A 19,453-nucleotide genomic window follows, 5' to 3' on the forward strand; every position below is an offset into this window, starting at 1 on the left:
TGTTAAACAGAAATTTGCATAATTCAGAAGAGGAATTGATTAGAAGGGTAATGAATAGATCGTACTGTCTAGATTGAGTTTGTGAAGTAGGCTTAGTAAAGTATGACACCTGGTCTGGACATGAAGCTAGACAGTACATCTCTGCCACTACTAATGCCTCTACTGTCTTCACTATCCCTGCACCATTACCATTGTTGCTGTTCCATTGATCTTACCTTCAACTCTTGCCTACTTTCATGGAATACTTAAAACAGTGATGAGCACACTGTTCAGTGGCTCAGGGACCACAATCATTTAGGCACTGGGACAAGAAAAGAGCAATTCTGCTAAAACTCAAATATATGTGTATTACAACCAAGTTTTGAGCTGATTGATAGCTATAACATTCATATTTCCGGATGAAAACTTCCCAAGTTTTTCCATTTAATGTAAACATCAAGAAGGAGGCAATCTAAGTGACCTCAGTTCTTTCAGTGATATATTTACCACTCAATATTCTCAATTCAAGGATGATACAATAATATTAATTACTAGTAGGGTATCAAATTTATTTATTGTGGGGCTGGTGGAGTGGCTCAAGTGGTAGAATACCTGCCTAACAAGTGTGAGGCCCTGAGTTTACGGACCAGTACTGCAAAAAAAAAAAAAAAAATTATTGTGAAGGTAAAGTAAAACCTTCTTAAAAAAATCATATAATAGTTGTACAGAGGGGTTTCATTGTGACATTTACGTATGTGCTTACAATATATCTTGATTAGTTTCACCACCCCTATCATTTTCCCTCCTCCCACTTCTAAGAACCATTTTGTCAGGTTTTATTCTGTTTTTATACACATATGCAACAACAATTTGCCCTCTTTACTTTCTCCATTTACTCTCTGCTCTCCCACAGGTTCCCACACCATTTTGCCTCACCTGTCCTTCATTTTTTAAAATTATATATTGGTTGTTCAAGGGGATTTCACGTTGGTATTTCACACTTGTATATATGATACTTTAATCAGATTAACCCTCTCTATTAGTTATTCTTTCTTTATTTCCCTGTTCCCCTATTATTCAACAGCTAGGGAAAAACTTCTAAAAATTAGGGTCACTTCAACTAGAACACAGAATGTGGAGAGATCTCTCGTGCTCATGAATTGGTAGAATCAATATAGTAAAAACAGTTATACTACCAAAAGCAATCTACATGTTCAACACAGTTCACATCAAAATCCCAATGACATTCAACCTGGGTTGTAACACATTTGTACATGGAAGCAATGCTAGGAATCTCTGTACAACTATCCTTATGTCAAACTCGCAAAAATGCTACATCTTTCTTATTATTGCTTATGTCTTCTCTTCAACAAAATTGGAGAAAAGGGCAGAACAAGTTCTGCCTGGAAGCAAGTGGGCTGGGGGGGAGGAGGGGGCAGGGAGCAGGGGGGAGAAATGACCCAAACAATGTATGCACATATGAATAAATGAATAAAGAAAAAAAAATTAGGGTCACTTCAAAGAAACAACTCAAAACTTCATCTGGAAATGGTTGGGTTCCATAGTGTTTTGATCCCTGGCCTTATGGTAATAACTAAGGTCCTTGATGAAGCAAACTAGAACCTGATTGTAAAGAACAGAATTGACTCCTGGTGTTCAATATTCTGTGGTCTTGGACAAATGTATAATGACACATATTCATTATTATTTGGTCATCTAGAGTAGTTTCTCTACTCGCACATCCTCTATGTCCTGTCTTTGTGTCTCTTCATCCTCTTAACCCTTGGCAGTCATTGATCTTTTTTTAAATCTCCATAGTTTTGCCTTTTCATAATGTTATGTAGTTGGAATTATACAGTATTTTCAGTTCTGCTTTTAGGCTTTTCCTACGTCTTTTCATAGCTGATAGTAAATTGTTTTTTAGTGATGCTTAATATTCCATTGCTTGGATATACAAGACTTTATTCATTTTGAAGGACCTGCTAAAGGACATCTTATTTGTTTTCAAATTTGGTCAATTTGAAATGAAGCTGCTATAAATTTTTATGTATAGACTTTCTTGTGAATATAATGTTTTCAACTTCTTTGGGTATATACCAAGGTGTTTGATAATGAGTATGTTTAAATTTATAAAAGCTACCAAACTATCTACAAAAGTATCTGTACCATTTTGCATTCTCACAAGTAATGTATGAGATTGAGTGCAGATTGTTGTTCTTTTCCAACTTTTGTTGGAAAAATTGTTCTGTTGTCAAAGATCAATTGACTATATGCCTATGGGTCAATTTCTGAACTCTATTCTGTTCCATTGATCTTTGGCTATGCCCTTGCCAATAGTACACTGTCTTGAATAATGAAGTTTGACAATAAGTCTGAAAGTTGGGTAGTGTCAATTCCCAACTTTCTTCTTCTCCAATGTTATGTTAAGTATTTTGGGTCATTTTCCTCCCATATAAATTTTAGAATTGGCTTGTCTATATCCAAAATACAGCTTGCTAAGATTTTGATTGGGATAGCACTGAGTCTATAGACAAGTTGGAAAGAACTGACATTTTGACCATGCTGAGTTTTCTAACCATGGACATGGAACAGCTCTCTACTTCTTTTTCTTTTTTGTCAATACTGGGGATTGAGCTCAGGATCTCATACTTGGTGGCAAGTGCTCTACCACTTGATCTATGCCCCATTCTATGCTTTCCATTTCTTTAGTTCCTTAGTCAGAGTTTGGTAAACTACTGTACATATTCTTCTAGATTTACACCTAAGTATTTGATGAGGGGATTGTGAATGTAAATGGTACTGTGTTTATAACTTCAAATTCTACTTGTTCATTTTTGATATGAAGGAAAGTGTTTGACTTTTTTCAAATACTTAACCTTGTATCTTATAACCCTGCTGTAATTGCTTATTCAATGTGCATTTTTGTTGATTATTTTAGTTTTTCTACATAGATGATCATTTCATCTAAGAACAAAGACAATTTTTAAAGTTAACTTTATTTTTTCCTTTAACATTTTTATTAGTATATATTAGTTGTACAGGAGAGTTTCATTGTGACATTTCCATAATTCCATATAGTTCCATGTGCCTTGGTTAGGTTTGCCTTCACCATTAGTCTCCCTCATCCCCCTTCCTCTAGTTAAAATGATTTCAATAGGTTTCATTGATCTACTTTCATCCAAGTACATAAATCATCCTCCTTTACCCACTCCATTCATCCTCCCCTTTCACAATAGTACCAACCATAAAAAAAGGACCTGTTTTACAATCCTGTCCTTCACATTTTAAAAACATTTTTATTAGTATATAATAACTGTACAGGGGGTTTTGTTGTAACTTTCCAAATATGCATATAATATACCCCAGATTGTTTCATTCTTTCCATTGTTCTCCCTCTTCCTCCTCCCCCTTCTTAAAATGACTTTGATGGGCTTTTTTTGTTTATTTATTCATTTATTCATATGTGCATACATTGGGCCATTTTCTCCCATACCCCCCATCCCCGTTCTCTCCACGCCACCCTCCTTGCTTCCAGGCAGAACCTGTTCTTCCTCTTCTCCAATTTTGTTGAAGAGAAGACATAAGCAATAAGAATAGCTATACAGAGAGATTCCTAGCATTGCTTCCATGCACATGTGTATTACAACCCTAATTGATTCATCTCTAACAGACCTCTTCATTACTTCTCGGTCACCTTCCTATAGTGCCCTCTGTCAGTTTAAGATTACTATAAGATTACTATGTTAGCTCCTCTATAGTGGCACATCAAACACTTTCAAGTTTTCGGTTTCCTACCTTTCCCTATTCCTCCTATATGTGTTCTCCTCTTAGTGTTCAATAATATTATTGCATTTGTTTTAGGTCTAAACTCCGCATATGAGGGAGAACATATGATTTTTGGCCTTCTGAGCCTGGCTAACTTCGCATAAGAGGATGTTCTCCAATTCCATCTATTTACTTGTGAATGATGAGATTTCATTCTTCTTCATGGCTGAGTAAAATTCCATTGTGAATAAATACCACATTTTCTTAGTCCATTTGTCAGTAGTGGGGCATCTTGGCTGTTTCAATAATTTGGCTATTATGAATATGCTGCAATAAACATGGGTGTGCAGTTGCCTATGGCGTAACCTGAGTCTCATTCTTTGGGTATATCCCTAGGGGTGGGATTGTTGGATCATATGGCAGATCTATGTCTAGTTTTTTAAGAAGCCTCCATACTGTTTTCCAGAGTGGTTGTACTAGCTTGTATTCCCACTAGCAGTATATGAGGGTTTCTTTTTCCACACATCCTCACCAACATTTGTTCTTGGTGATGTTTTTGATGATAGCTATTCTAACAGGGGTGAGGTGGAACCTTAGTGTGGTTTTGATTTCCATTTCCTTTATAGCCAGAGATGGTGAGCATTTTTTCATGTATTTTTTTGCCATTTGGATTTCTTCTTTTGAAAAGTTCTGTTTAGTTCAGTTGCCCATTTCTTTATTGGTTTATTGATTTTCAGGGAGGTTTCATTTTTTGAGATCCTTGTATATTCTGGTTATCAGTCCTTTGATGTATAGCTAGCAAATATTTTCTCCCACTCTGTGGCTGGTCTCTTCAGTTTAGAGACCATTTCTTTTGTTGTGCAGAAGCTTTTTCATTTCATATAGTCCCATTTATCCATCTTTTCTCTTAGTTTGTGAGCTGCTGGGGTTCTATTGAGGAAGTCCTTGCCTATCCCTATTGCTTCCAGAGTATTCCCTGCTCTTTTCTGTACTAGTTCAGAGTTTTGGGTCTGATATTATGGTCCTTGATCCATTTGGAATTGATACTAGTACAGGATGATAAACATAGATCTAGTTTCAGTTTTCTGCAGGCAGATAACCACTTTTCCCAGCAACATTTGTTGAAGAGGCTGTCTATTTTCCATTGTATGTTCTTGGTGCCTTTGTCGATGATAAGGTGGGTGTAGCTGTGTAGATTCATATCTGGGTCCTCTATTCTGTTCTACTGGTCTTTGTATTTGTTTTTGCACCATTACCATGCTGTTTTTATTGTTATTGCTTTGTAATATAGTTTGAAGTCAGGTGTTATGATACCTCTAGCATTTCTCTTTTTGCTGAGTATTGCCTTGGCTATTCATGGTCTTTTATGATTCCAAATCAATTTTACAGTAGATTTTTAATCTCTGTGATGAATGTCATTGGGATTTTGATGAGATTTGTGTTAAATACATAGATTGCTTTTGGTAGTGTAGCCATTTTTACTATGTTGATTCTACCAACCCATGAGCACGGAAGATCTTTCCACCTTCTGTAGTCTTCCTCAGTCTCTTTTTGCAGAGGTTTGTAGTTCTCCTTGTGGAGGTCATTCACAACCTTTATTAAGTTTACTCCTAGGTACTTGATTTTTTGTTTTTTTGAGGTTATTGTAAATGAAATTGTTTTCCTATGTTCTTTTTCAATTTGTTTGTTGTTAGTATATAGAAGAGCTAATGATTTTTTTAAAGTTGATTTTGTATCCTGCCACATTGGTGAAGCTCTTTATGGTGTCTACGAATTTTTGGGTTGAGTTTTTTGGGTCTTCATGGTACAGGATCATGTCATCTGCAAAAATGGAAATTTTAGCATGTTTGTATTCCTTTTATTTCTTCTTCTTGCTCTCTTGGTCTGGCTAGGAATTCCAGAACTATGTTGAATAAGAATGGGGAGAGTATGCATCCTTGTTTCCTTCCTGATTTTAGGGGAAATGGTTTCAGTTTTTTTCTATTAAGTATAATGTTAGCTATAGGTTTGTCATATATAGCCTTTACAATGTTGAGGTGCATTCTTTCTATTCCTAGTTTTCTTAGAGCTTTTATCATGAAGTGGTGTTGAATTTTATCAAAGGCTTTTTCTGCATCTATTGAGATGATCAAGTGGTTTTTGTCTTTGCTTCTATTAATGTGCTGTATTACATTTATAGATTTGCATATGTTGAACCATCCCTGCATCCCTGGGATGAAGCCGACTTGGTTGTTTTGAATGATCTTTCTGATCTGTTGTTGGATTTGATTTGCTATTATTTTATTGAGGATTTTTGCATCAGTGTTCATTAAGGAGACTAGCCTATAGCTCTCCTTTTTGGATGTCTGATTTTGGAATGAGTATAATACTGGCTTCATAGAATAAGTTAGGTAGTATTCCTTCCTTTTCTGTTCTGTGGAAAAGTTTAAGAAGAGTTGGTGTTAGTTCTTCTTTAAATGTCTGATAGAATTTAGCAGAGAATCCATCAGGTCCTGGACTTTTCTTTTTTGGGAGACTATTGCTGCTTCAATTTCATTTTGTGTTATAGATCTGTTTAGGTGGTTGATATCCTTTTGATTCAATTTTGGATGGTCCTAAGTACTTAGAAATTTGTCCATTTCTTCAAGATTTTCCAATTTATTGGAATATAGTTTCTCAAAGTAGTCTCTGATGATTCCCTATATTTCCAAGGTGTTTGTTGTTATCTCCCCTTTAATGTTTCTGATTTTACTGACTTGGGTTTTTTATCTCTTCATTTTAGTCATATTTGCCAGGAGTCTGTGTCAATCTTGTTTATTTTTTCAAAGAACAAGCTTTTTGTTTCATTGATTCTTTGTATTTTTTTTTTGGTCTCTATTACATTAATTTTGGCCCTTATTTTTATTATTTCTCTCCTTCTTGTTTTGGGTTTTGCTTGTTCTCATTTTTCTAGGAGTTTGAGATGTAGCATTAGGTAATTTATTTGAAATCTTTCTGTCTTTTTAATATATGCATTCATGGCTATAAACTTTCCTCTTAGAACTGCCTTTGCTGTGTCCCATAGGTTCTGGTAGGTCATGTTTTCATTTTTGTTAACTTCCAGGAAACTTTTAATTTCCTCTTTTATTTTATGGATGACTCGCTGATCATTGAGCATGTGTTGTTCAGCTTCCAATTGTTTGCATATTTTCTGCTGTTGTTTTTGTTGATGAGTTCTAGTTTTAATGCATTGTGATCACATAGAATGCATGGCATTATTTCTATTTTCTTATATTTGCTGAGGCTTGCTTTGTGCCCAAAGATATGATCAATTTTGGAGAAAGTTCCATGGGCTGCTGTGAAGAATGTGTATTGTGCATATGTTGGATGAAATATTCTGTAGATGTCAGCTACGTCCACTTGCTCTATGGTGTGATTTAGTTCTAGAATTTCTTTATTGATTTTTTTGTATGGATGAACTGTCTATTGATGATAGGGGGGTATTACAGTTTCCTACTACCATGTATTGGAGTCTATATGTGATTTTAAATTCTTTTAAGTATGTTTGGTGAAATTGGGTGCACTGAGATTGGGTGCATATAGGTTGATAATTGTTATTTCCTTTTGGTGTATTTCCCTTTTTATTAGTATGGAGTATCCTTCTTTATCTCATTTGACCAATGTATGTTTGAAGTCTACTTTGTCTGAAATAAGTACTTCTACTCCTGCCTGTTTTCAGGGGCCATTTGCTTGGTCAATCTTCTTCCAGCCTTTCACCCTACACCAGTGTTTGTTTCTTTCAATGAGATGGGTCTCCTGTAAACAACAGATTGTTGTATCTTCCTTTTTAATGCAGTTTGCCATATGGTGTCTTTTAATGGGGGAATTGAGTCTGTTGACATTCATTGTTAATATTGACAGGTATATGGTGATTCCTGTCATTTAGTTATTTTTGTTGTTTAAGGGTTTGATTGCGTGCAGATGAATCAATGTTACTCTCCAATTCCTTGTCATTCTTCTGTGGTTTGATATTTTGCCTGTCTTTTTGTTGTTTTGTTTGCTTTCATTTTCTGTGTGCAGGATTCCTTGGAGAATCTTTTGTAGTGGTGGTTTGTTTTAGTTTCTGTTTATCATGGAAGACTTTTATTGTTCCATCTATTTTGAATGATAGCTTTTTTTTGCTGGGTAGAGTATCCTAGGGTTGAAGATATTTTCATTCAGAGACTGGAGTACCTCACTCCATGCCCTCCTTGCTTTTAAGGTTTCCATTGAGAAATCTGCTGTGATTTTGAAGGGGTTACCTTTATATGTTATTTGTTTTTTCTCTCTTACAAGCTTCAACATTCTTTCTCTATTCTTCATGCTTGTTGTTTTAATGATAATATGTTGTGGGGAAGTTCTATTTTGGTTGTCTGTTTGGTGTCCTGGAGGTTTCCTGTACCTGAATAGGTATAAGTTTGTCTAGATTTTGGAAATTTTCTGTTATTATTTTATTGAATATATTACAAGTCCCTTTTGCTTGGACCTCTTCTCCTTCTTCAGTGCCCATGATTCTCAGGTTTGGTCTTTTGATGGTGTCAGTGAGTTCTTGCATATTCCTTTCGCTGGTCTTGAGTTGTTTGACTAACAGTTCTTCAGCTTTTCCTTTAGTTTCTATTTTATCTTTGAGTTTTGAAATTCTGTCTTCTGCTTGTTTTAGTCTGCTGGAGTGGCCTTCCATTGTGCTTTGTGTTTCTGTTTGATTCTTTTTTCTGAGGTTTTCCATATCATGGGTCACTTCCTCTTTAATATTTTCTATTTTCATCTTTAATTCATTTATCTCTCTATTTATAGTGTTCTTTGTTTCACTTTGGTGTTTATTAGGGATCCTATGAGTTCATTTATTTGTTTCTTTGTCTTCTCATATTCTTTATTTTTGGTGTCTTGAAATTTCTTGAGTGCATCTTATACATTTTGGTTAACTGGATCTAGTATCATCTCCGTGAAATTCTCAGTTATTACTTGCAGAAGTTCTTCTTTGAGGGTGCTTTTATGGGCATCACTGGTTTCCTTGTTTCATTTATCTTTGTTTTGTTGGAGTTCAGAACTGGGTATCCATTTTCTTCATTTCCTTCTGAATCCTGTATTAAATTATTTTGGGGGGGGAGAGTGGTTTCCATCCCTTTATCTTCTTCCCATCATTCCACTTGTTACGTGCAACTATGTTCTTGTTATTCTAATTGGTGGTTTTAGTCACCTATTTTCTTTCTCTTGATTTAATTTTTGTTTTGTGGCTGTCTTGGGTTTTTAGCTAGGTTTGTGTGCTATTTCTGTCCCTAGTCTGGGTGTAATTTAGTAATAACTAATTCACGGGTTTAATACCTGACCAGTAGTTTATATGTTATGTAGAAGACCCTTTGGTGGTAATATCTATAAGTGGTGGTAGTTGAGGGGTTGACATTTGTATGGCTAGCTATAGAAATTTGGGAAGTTGGATAGGGTGGCACTAAAGAGGGAGATGGGAAGTGGGGTGGGTGAGTGGGGGAAGCAGAGCAAGGACTGCTGGTTTTTGTAGTCCTTGTGTGTGTTTGGGTGTATTTTTGTTGTAGTATTAGAGGGTGCTTGTGTTAGGGATTGCAGGGATTTGGGGTTGTGTAAAGTTGGTATAGTAGGTTGGTCAGCAGGTGATGAGTGTGTAGGAGGGAGGAGTAGTCTGGTGAGAGGTTGAGTGAGGGAGAATAAGAGGGGAAGGTGAGGGCTGGGGGAGAGAGTGGATGAGAAGGGGCAGAACAAGTTGTTGGGGAGGGGAGCAATGGATTTTAGCACAGGAGAAGGAGGGAGAATGCAGGGGGAGCCAGGAAGGATGAGAAGATGATGATGGTAAAGTTTGATAGTATAGAAAGAAAAAAAGATAATAAGAATAGAAATAAAAATAGAAAACCCACAATGACAAAACAAACAAACAAAAAACCCCAAAGAAGTCAATGGGAAAAAATGAATAAACCAAAACCAAAACCAAAAAGAAGCAACAACAACAACAATAAAAAAATGAAAAACACCAGGTTCAGGAACAATAGAATTTCAGTCTTAGTTTAAGTTCTGGAGTTACTCCTCTGCTGTTCAGTCCTGGTATTGGCATATATACAGAAGCTCTGATGTGGTCTCACCAGGTGATTGGCTTGTGAATAGTGTTTCTTTCATCTTTCTACCAGTTAAATTGAAACTGTGAGGTGAGGTAGGTTTGGCAGATCATGCAGGGTGGTCAGAAATACTGATTTCCTCAGCTGATAGCTATATTACCCTTCAGCTGCAGATGCTTGGTCAGCTCCTCCTCCATCGAGTTGGGGCAGTTTAACTTTGAATGCTGCCCTCAGGTTCAGGAGATCAGCTGTGTAGTCCACTAGTGGCCCTGCTTTGGAGGTGGCTTTTCACTGTGTTTGTTTACTGGGATTTCTGCACTGGGGGCTTATTTCTTTGCCATGCCCCCTTTCTCTGGGACAGGTTCAGTGTTCTCTCAGCTCCCTGTGCTATCAGTGTGTTATGATGGTTTGTTGTTTATTTTTCCATTTTGTGGGGCAGTTTGAATTTGGGTGCTGCTCACTGGCTCAGGGGATAAGCTCTGTGATTCACTACTTGCCCTGCTTGGGGGAATGTCTTATCACCCACCAGCTCTCAACCTTCCTGCCTTTCCAGTGTTTGTTTACTGATAGTTCACACTGAGATTAGATTTTTGCCCCTTCCCCTTTCTCCTGTGAACTTTCAACATTCCCACCCCTTCTGCTGTTGTGCTAGATTACAGTTTGCTGTTATTCAGTTTTTTTGGGGGGTAGGTCTGCCCAGGGGCTGTGCTGGTTTATCCCAGGGGTGGCTGGGGGAATTCCAGGAATACTGTATGATACATGGTGCTCACCTGTTTGGTCTGTCGAATGTCTCACAGGCAGGTTTGGAGCCAGCAGCAGCTGCAGTGTGGTGGTGGCCCTCAAGTTTTCTCAGTGTAATGTGTTGTGGGGAAGCTTTCCCCAGTCTAGGGGTTCAGGGTGTTGAAGGTTTGATTCTGTTGGTGCTTTATTTCCACTTGATGGAGGAGAAGAGAAGGAAAGAAAAGAAAAAGAAATAGCCATGGGGAAGGAGGGTTTCCCTGGGGGCTGGACCTGCCTCATTGGCTGATTTGTAGGTCAGTCTCTGAATTTTTTTCTGCACCTAGTTTGATGGTAGTTATTATTTTGACTAGAAGCAGTCAGAATTATCCAAGTGTGGTTGCAATGTCTCAGGGAGATTTTGGAGTCATGGAGCTTAGGCTATCTGCTTCTGTACCCTAGTCGCCATCTTGGATCCTCTTTGATGGGCTTTAATGTTCCTTATTGATACATGTGTAGAAAATACATCAACCATATTCACCCTCCTTTACCCTCACCCCTCCTGCTAATGACCTGTTTTACATTCCTGTCCTTCATTATTTAAATGTGTTCATCGTTCCGTGGGGTTTTGCCTCGGTATTTCACCTATAAATATATTGTACTTTAATCAGTCTAAGTCCTTCTATTATTCTTCCTTACCCTTTCCTCCCTATCCTGTATTGTTCACCAGTTTTTAGTGTGTTGCTTGGTGTATTGTTCCTATATTTTAATGTTATCCACAATGCAATGTATTTCAATGTTATTCACTCTCTGTTATTCTCTTCTTTGTTACAGCAGTCCTAGTCACAAGTAGTATCCTGAAAATGTCTGAGGCCACATGCAGATAAATTGGGCATCTCTTTATAGTCATTGCCCTGACATGGTAAAATACTTGTGCACATTAATACCTCCATAAAACAACACTTTTATTTTGAGACAGGATTTTACCATGTTGTCCAAGCTGGCCTCAAATTGACAATCATCCTACCTCAGCCACTTAAGGTCCAGAATTATAGGTGTGTCCAAACATATCTGGCAATCTCTATTTACTGAGCCAGGTGCTGGTGGCTCAAACCTATACTCCTAGCTATGCAGGAGGCAGAAATGAAGAGGATTTATGTTTGAGGCCAACCTCAAGCAAAATCAAAGCAAGACCCTTTCTCAAAAATATCCAACACAAAAAAGGACTGGTGGAGTGGCTCAAGTGGTAAACCACCTGACTAGCAAGCATGAGGCTCTGAGTTCAAGCCCCAGTATCACAAAACAAAACAAATAAAATCAACTAGAACCAGGTTTGGTGGTGCATATCTGTAATTCCAGCTCTAGAGAGATAGAGCCAGGAAGATCAAAAGTTTGAGGCTAGCCTGGGCTAAGTAGTTAGTTCCAAGACAGCCTCTGCTACATAGTAGGACCTGTCTCAAACACACACACACACACACACACACACGTAAATAATAATAGTAATGATAGCTGATATTTAATAGTCACTGTTTTTGTTTCAATATGAAGTGTCCTCCCCCAAAAGGTTCATGTGTTTAAGGCTTAGTACCCAGAAGTTGGATCCAATCTTTGAGAGGTGATTGGATCATGACTCTGACTTCATCAATTAAGTAGTTCATTTATGGATTCATAATTTGATGATATTATTGGAAGGTGATGAAAAGTAGGAGGTGGGGCCTGGTTGGAGGAAGTATGTTACTGGGGGCATGCCTTGGAAGGGCATGTATGGTTCCAGACATTTCCTCTTTATTTTTTGCTCTCTGCTTTTTGGCTTCTATGAGGTGAGCAACTCTGGTCTACCACATGCTTTCAGTCATGACTTTCTACCTCACCATGGTCTAAAAACAATGAAGGCGGCCGAAAATGGACTGAACTCTCTGAAATCATTAACCAAAATAATTCTTTCCTCCTTTTGAATTGTTTCTCTCAAGAATTTGTCACAGTGATGGAAAACTTGACAAACAGTCATCTACCATGTTTACCATGCTAAATTAGTGCTTTACATGAATAATGCCTGTCCTCTAACCCATGGGCTAGATATATTCTAATTCTACATGTGAAAAAATTGAGGAAAAAGTCAAACATTTCTAAGGTTCTTAACTTGAACTTCATGTTTTCAGACCTACAGCCCTTTTCTCTTGTGTATATATTTTGTATATTGCTATATTTTGGATCTTAAAATATCCCCCAAAGGTCAATGGCTAAAGACTTGGTTGCTAGCCTGTGATGCTATTAGGAGGTGGTAGAATCTTTGGAATGTGGGCAAGTGGGGAAGTTATGTCCTTGGTCGCATGTCCTTGAAGGGGCTATTGGGACCCCAGTTCTTTTAGCACTCTTTTTTCTTCCCTGGCTATCATAAGGTAACATGACATGATGCATTCTCCCTGCTATGATAAACTGGCCCAAAGGCAACAGGGCCAGGTGAACATGAATTGAGATGTCTGAAACCATGAGCCAAAATAAATCTTTCCTCCTTTTAAGCTGATTTTCTCATGTATTTTGTCACAATAGCAGTGATCTGACCAATACAGAAAATAAGTACCAAGAAGTAGGTTTATTGCTGTGTCTATACCTGATGATGTAGTTTAGAAGCCTTTGGTTTCTAAATAGGTTAGCAGGAGGAGTTTGAAAAGTTTAGACTAGAGAGCTCCTAGAATAATGCAAGCAGAATTTAAGGGGTAATTTCAGTGTGGCTCAAGTCTAGAATGATAATAGAAATGCAGACAGTAAAGGCTTTGTTGATAAGGTTTCGGATGGAAATGAAATGTCTTTTGGAAATTGGACTAGAGGCCATTCATGTAACATTCTGCCAAAGAACTAGCTGACATTTTGTCTATGCCCTAAGAATTTATGTGAGGCTGAGTTTAAGGTGACAATTTAACTAAGCTGCTAGGGAAATTTCAGCATAGCATTCAGGAAGTGGCAGGAGTATTGGTGGCTGCTTTTGGCCAGATTTACACTAAGTGTTAAGAGAAAAAAACTATGCAAAAAGACTTGAAAAACTTGTAGTTGGGTCAGAAAAAGAGCTTATTTAAAGTTGAGGACAAGGAGAGTTGCTAAAGGGATTAGTACCATTAAAAATAAATCAAGTACTTTGTACCAAGACCAGAGGAAAAATGCCTTAAGGCCATCTCAGGAATCAGCAAGACCCCAGCCATCACAGACACAAAAACTTTTGTTTGAGAGGACAACCTTGGGGTGCCCTGTTGCTTAAGGCCACATAGGGTGTTATTTCCTTGGGCTTGTTTTCCCATGTTCACCCATCTAGGCTCTCAGACACCACTACTGTCATGCTTGAAGTGGGACTAACTATAGTTCAAATGTGGCAAACCTTTGCACCATCCATGTAAAACTGGTTTTGCAGGCATGCAGAATCTAAGAATTAAAGGATAACAGGCTTCCACTAAGATTTCAAAGGAAAGTATTGAAGGCTAGATACTGAGTAGCAGGGTTGAAGTCCCTGTAATCATCCTCTGACACGGTGATATGTGAAGCTGTGAGAGTGAAGCCAAGACTGCAATAGGGACCTCAGGAAGTTAGAGATGCCAGGAACATGGAATGCCCACCAAGGCAAGTTGTAAGCAATAAGCAAAGTCAGTCTAAGACAGTGGCCATGTGGCCTTTAGTCAGCAAGGCCGTAGGGATGACCAAGTCCTTGGGGGCTTACAACCTGCCATCATGTGCCCTGGGTTCTGGACAAGGAGCTATAGGTTTTAATGTTTGCCCTGCTAGGTTTCAGTATTGCTTTGGTCCTATTCCTTATCATTTTTCTTCTCTTGAAGTGTACCATTATATGTTAGAAATATATAACTTGTATTTATTTAGGTGGCCATGGGGTTTGAACTCAGGACCTCATGCCCACTAGGATATAAGTTTTTTTTTTTTTTTTTGACAAGTGCTCATAACTAAGAGTTTGTCTTGAGTCTTGGAAGAGACTTTGGACTTGGACTTTTGTTTAGTTTTGGAGCTGTTAAGATTTTAGGGGTTCTTAGAGATGGACTCAGTACTTTTGCATTGTGAGGTGAACATGAGCCTTAAGAGCGCAATGGTAGAATGTTATGATTTAGAAATTAAATTTCCCCTAAAGGACTATATATTAAAGACTTAGTCATCAGTCTGTGGTCCTATTAAGAGGCTCTGGGAAGTTTGGGAGGTGAGGTGTAGGGAAGGGGAATTAGGTCACTGTTGGCATGCTATTGAAGGAGATATTGGGACTCCAGCCCCTTCTTCTCTTTTTTGCTTCCCAGCCACCACAAGGTGAGTGACATGCTTTGTCATGTGCTCTCTTCTAAGATAGACTGCCTCACCACAGGTCTATCATGGCACAAAAAAATTGAAAACAAGTAAAGACAAAGTTAGGCACTAATGTTCACACCATTTTTTATAACACCCTCAAAGTGGAAACAACATAAGTTGTTTAATTTCTTGCCAAATTATATTCCATTCAATGCATATCAGAGATTTTACATTGACTATAAAAATGAGTGAAGTACTGATATATGCTACAACATGAAACACATTGTATGAAAGATGCCTGCAATAAAAGACTACATGGTTTCATTTATATGAAAGGCTAGAATAGATAAATTTATAGAGATAGAAAGCAGATTTGTGGATGTCCAGGGCTAGGAAGGATGGAGTAATTGAACAATGATAGCTAAGGGTTATAGAATTTCTAAATGTTCTAAAATTGATTGTAGCTATGGTGCAAGTATACAACTCTGTGATTATATACTGGAAATGGGTAAACTGTGTGAATCATATCTCTGTAAGTCTATTTTTAAAAAGTATCATGAATGTCTGGAGGAAGAGCATTTTTGTTTGACTCATGACTTCGATGAGTCACTTTTTTCATGGAACAGTTTTTATTTGAGTGACTGACAGACAGCTAGTCAGAATGCTTCAGACTTGAGTATTTGGCCAAATATGGTTCTGCAAATGAATTACAAGAGCCTGTAACTTCAGGAAAACAACTGAGAGTATTTGTTTTAAATGATAAATTTGAGCTTTCGAATGAACAATTAGAACTTTCTTTGAAGGTTGAACTAAATTGGAAGAAGGTTTTGTTGTGTTGTAAAATACAGAAGTAAGTTACTGTGAGTAAGTAACAAAAATTTTGTTGTGCTATTTAGTAGAAATGGAGAGCTATGAGCAAAATAGATTTATTTATAAAGCAATAAAGAAAGTTACATCTGAGTTGTGACCATTTTCTCGTTTCACTCTCTCACTTAGTCTTAATTTCTTATGGCAGGTCTGTGTAATATCATGGTTGTATCTTTGCAGTTTAGACTTATGTTTGATTACTTAAATATTTGTTGATTGAATCAAGGGTATACTGATTGATAAATCTCAATTTTTGTTTATATTTGCCTTTCTTACACACAAATACATTTATATGACCAACAAAACCAGGCAGAGCCCAGAGCCCTATGATAATCAGATCAAGCCTCTCTGTTAAAAACCATTCTCTATCTTCTTTTGATGCTCTAAATAAAAATTTTAGGATTTTGCAGAGGGCTCCCAATCTCTATAACACCAGCTCTTCTCTCTAATCTCATAGATCCTTTCCTCTGCTTACTCCAGTTCAGCTACACTGGCCTCTGCAGGTTCTAGAATATATGAGACAAACTCAGCTTTCAATTTCTATCCTCAGACATCCATTCATCCATCCATTGGTATAATCACCTCATTGCAGGAGGACAGGTGGCTGGCTTGATCCAGCCTAGCTTTCCTATCCTTTTTATAGTTATTAGAATAACTAAAACCTACAGGATAATAAGGAAGTGTCTGATAAGTGGAGACTATGTCCTTTCTCCTCCTAAAATAGGATGTCCTGCAACACTTGAAATCAGTGATCTAAGTGTTTCCCAAGGCATAAAACACAACACAGGGCTGTGGATGTGGCTCAAGTGGTAGAGCACTTACCTAGCATGTGCAAGGCCCTGGGTTCAATCCCCAGTGGGTACTATTGGGGAGGAAGAGGAGGAATGGATCAAAAACCCAAGGCAGAGTGCTTTCAAGGTTCCTTAGCTACAGTGTGCAATGGAGCACATGCAGACTCCATCTGTCCTGGGCAGCTTTCCTGAATCTTGGGGGACTGGCTCACCATGGTCCTTGGCTTCTGTTTATTCTTGCTGCCTATCTTTGAGTAATCTGCTTTGCCTTTCTTGTTCTGTGAGTGCTCTGTTTCACCAAACTTATGTAAGTGGTAGGGAATCTTTGCATTCTTCTCTTTCTAGTCTTTGCTTAAAAGCCACTTTTTACTTTTGGCTTTCATTGACAAATCTTTTTAAAATTGCATCCTCCCTGACTGTATCCAAGAATCCTTTTCCAATTTTTTTTTCATCCCCATAGCACTAAGCAGTTTCTAATTCATGTATAATTTATTACCTGTATTGTTTGTTTTCTCTTTCTAAAATGCTCCATTTAGACAAGGATTTAAACCTTTTTCTTTTTTTTTTTTTGCTGAATAAACAAAGGTTGGTACAAAGTAGGCTTTCAGTGTACATTTGTTGAATTTTTTGAGTTGAATTGAGTACTCATTCACTCCTTGATATGATCTGAATTCATCCTCCAAAAAGCATTGTGTTGGGAATTTAATACCTATTAGAATAGTCTAGGGAGGTGAAGTCTAATTGCAGGTGATTAGGTCAGGAGGGCTCTATCTCATGAATGGAGTAATGCTGACATAAAAGAATTCATGGCTGTGAGTTTCAATTTCTTACTGTCTCTTACCCATGTGATGCCTTCTACCATGTTATACAGCAAGAAGGCTCTTGCTAGATACGGTCCTTGGTCTTGGACTTTGTAGACTCCAGAAACATGAGCCAAATAAACTTCTGTTTATTATAAATTACCCAGTCTGTGGCATTCAATGATAACAGGCATAAAAGGACTAAGACACTGCTCTATCTCCATTTCTAGAAATTCCTCTTTTCTACCACATACCCTCATTCAGCAACCCTTTGCTTCTTCTCTGTCCTTTGGCTTTCAAATCTTTCTTTTCAAAATATTTTCTAATCACCAATCTGTATAGGTATTCGTGCAGTTTAAGTCTGATCTGCCTTCTTCGGAACAGCTTCATTTTTACTCTCTGTTGGATCGTCTCTTTTTTGAAAACAGCTGTTATTCCTTAATGTTTTTATCCTTCCTTGCACCTCTCTCACCCCCAATTTAACATCCAGGACACTGTTGGTAGCCTTATCTTGTCTCTTCTGTCATGCAATCTGACTGTGAAATGAGTTGTCACTCACTACAAATGTTAACTTATTGAGTTATCCCATTTACATTTTAAGTATTCTTAGTCCAGCTGGATTAAGGACATTTGGCATACATATTTTTGCAATTTTTTTCCAGAAAGGAAAAAAAAATGTTGACCTGCAGAGTTAGTGTTTTAAGCAACCAAGTTTTGGCATGGTTCCGTATACAGCTGATATAGAATAAATAGTCACTCATTTGTTACAATATCTAACTGATACAGAATAAGAAGACTTTTCTAGTGAACTTATTCATGTATGCAATATCTTATAGCATATGTGGGCATTATTTTGGGATGGATGTGTCTGGAGTTCAATGTTGAATCATAATTTTGGTGGAAAATTGGTAGGTTTTTTCACTATTTATTTATTTATTTAAATTTTTTTTAATTTTTTTATTTTTATTTATTTATTTATTTAAATTAGATCTTGTCCCACTGCTAACCTAGGTGCTAGACCCTCTTGCTTCTGTCATTAATGCTTCTTTTACAAGAGACACAATGCTCCTACCATTAACTTTAAGTGGGTTATTTTGCCCAAAGGTGATATTCCTCACCCATGAAAACATTGAGGAGTAGGCAGTATTCCTTTAAACAAGTCACTCGAATCTAATCGCAAAACCAGCTGCTTGTCTCTCCTGCTTCTAACATCAAGAGTTCTCCGACAAAAGATGGAGTGCTTGTTCCATTCACTTGAAAAAAAGCGATTTTGCACAAAGGTGATGTTCATCACCCAGGGAAACACTGAAAGGTAGGCAGTATTGTCTTTTTTTTTATTATATTTTATTTTTTCATTTTTCTTTTATTATTCATATGTGCATACAAGGCTTGGGTCATTTCTCCCCCCTGCCCCCAACCCCACCCTTACCCCCCACTCCACCCCCTCCCTCTCTCCACCCCCAATACCCAGCAGAAACTATTTTGCCCTTATTTCTAATTTTGTTGTAGAGACAGTATAAGCCATAACAGGAAGGAACAAGGGTTTTTGCTGGTTGAGATAAGGACAGCTATACAGGGCATTGACTCACATTGATTTCCTGTACGTGGGTGTTACCTTCTAGGTTAATTCTTCTTGAACTAACCTTTTCTCTAGTTCCTGGTCCCCTTTTCCTACTGGCCTCAGTTGCTTTTAAGGTATCTGCTTTAGTTTCTCTGCATTAAGGGCAACAAATGCTAGCTAGTTTTTTAGGTGTCTTACCTATTCTCACCCCTCCCTTGTGTGCTCTCGCTTTTATCATGTGCTCAAAGTCCAATCCCTTTGTTGTGTTTGCCCTTGATCTAATGTCCGCATTTGAGGGAGAACATACGATTTTTGGTCTTTTGGGCCAGGCTAACCTCACTCAGAATGATGTTCTCCAATTCCATCCATTTACCAGCGAATGATAACATTTCGTTCTTCTTCATGGTTGCATAGAATTCCATTGTGTATAGATACCACATTTTCTTAATCCATTCATCAGTGGTGGGGCATCTTGGCTGTTTCCATAACTTGGCGATTGTGAATAGTGCCGCAATAAACATGGGTGTGCAGGTGCCTCTGGAGTAACAGTCTTTTGGGTATATACCCAAGAGTGGTATTACTGGATCAAACGGTAGATCGATGTCCAGCTTTTTAAGTAGC

The sequence above is a fragment of the Castor canadensis genome, chromosome 9, assembly GCF_047511655.1.
Source record: "Castor canadensis chromosome 9, mCasCan1.hap1v2, whole genome shotgun sequence".
NCBI classification, from domain to species: domain Eukaryota; kingdom Metazoa; phylum Chordata; class Mammalia; order Rodentia; family Castoridae; genus Castor; species Castor canadensis.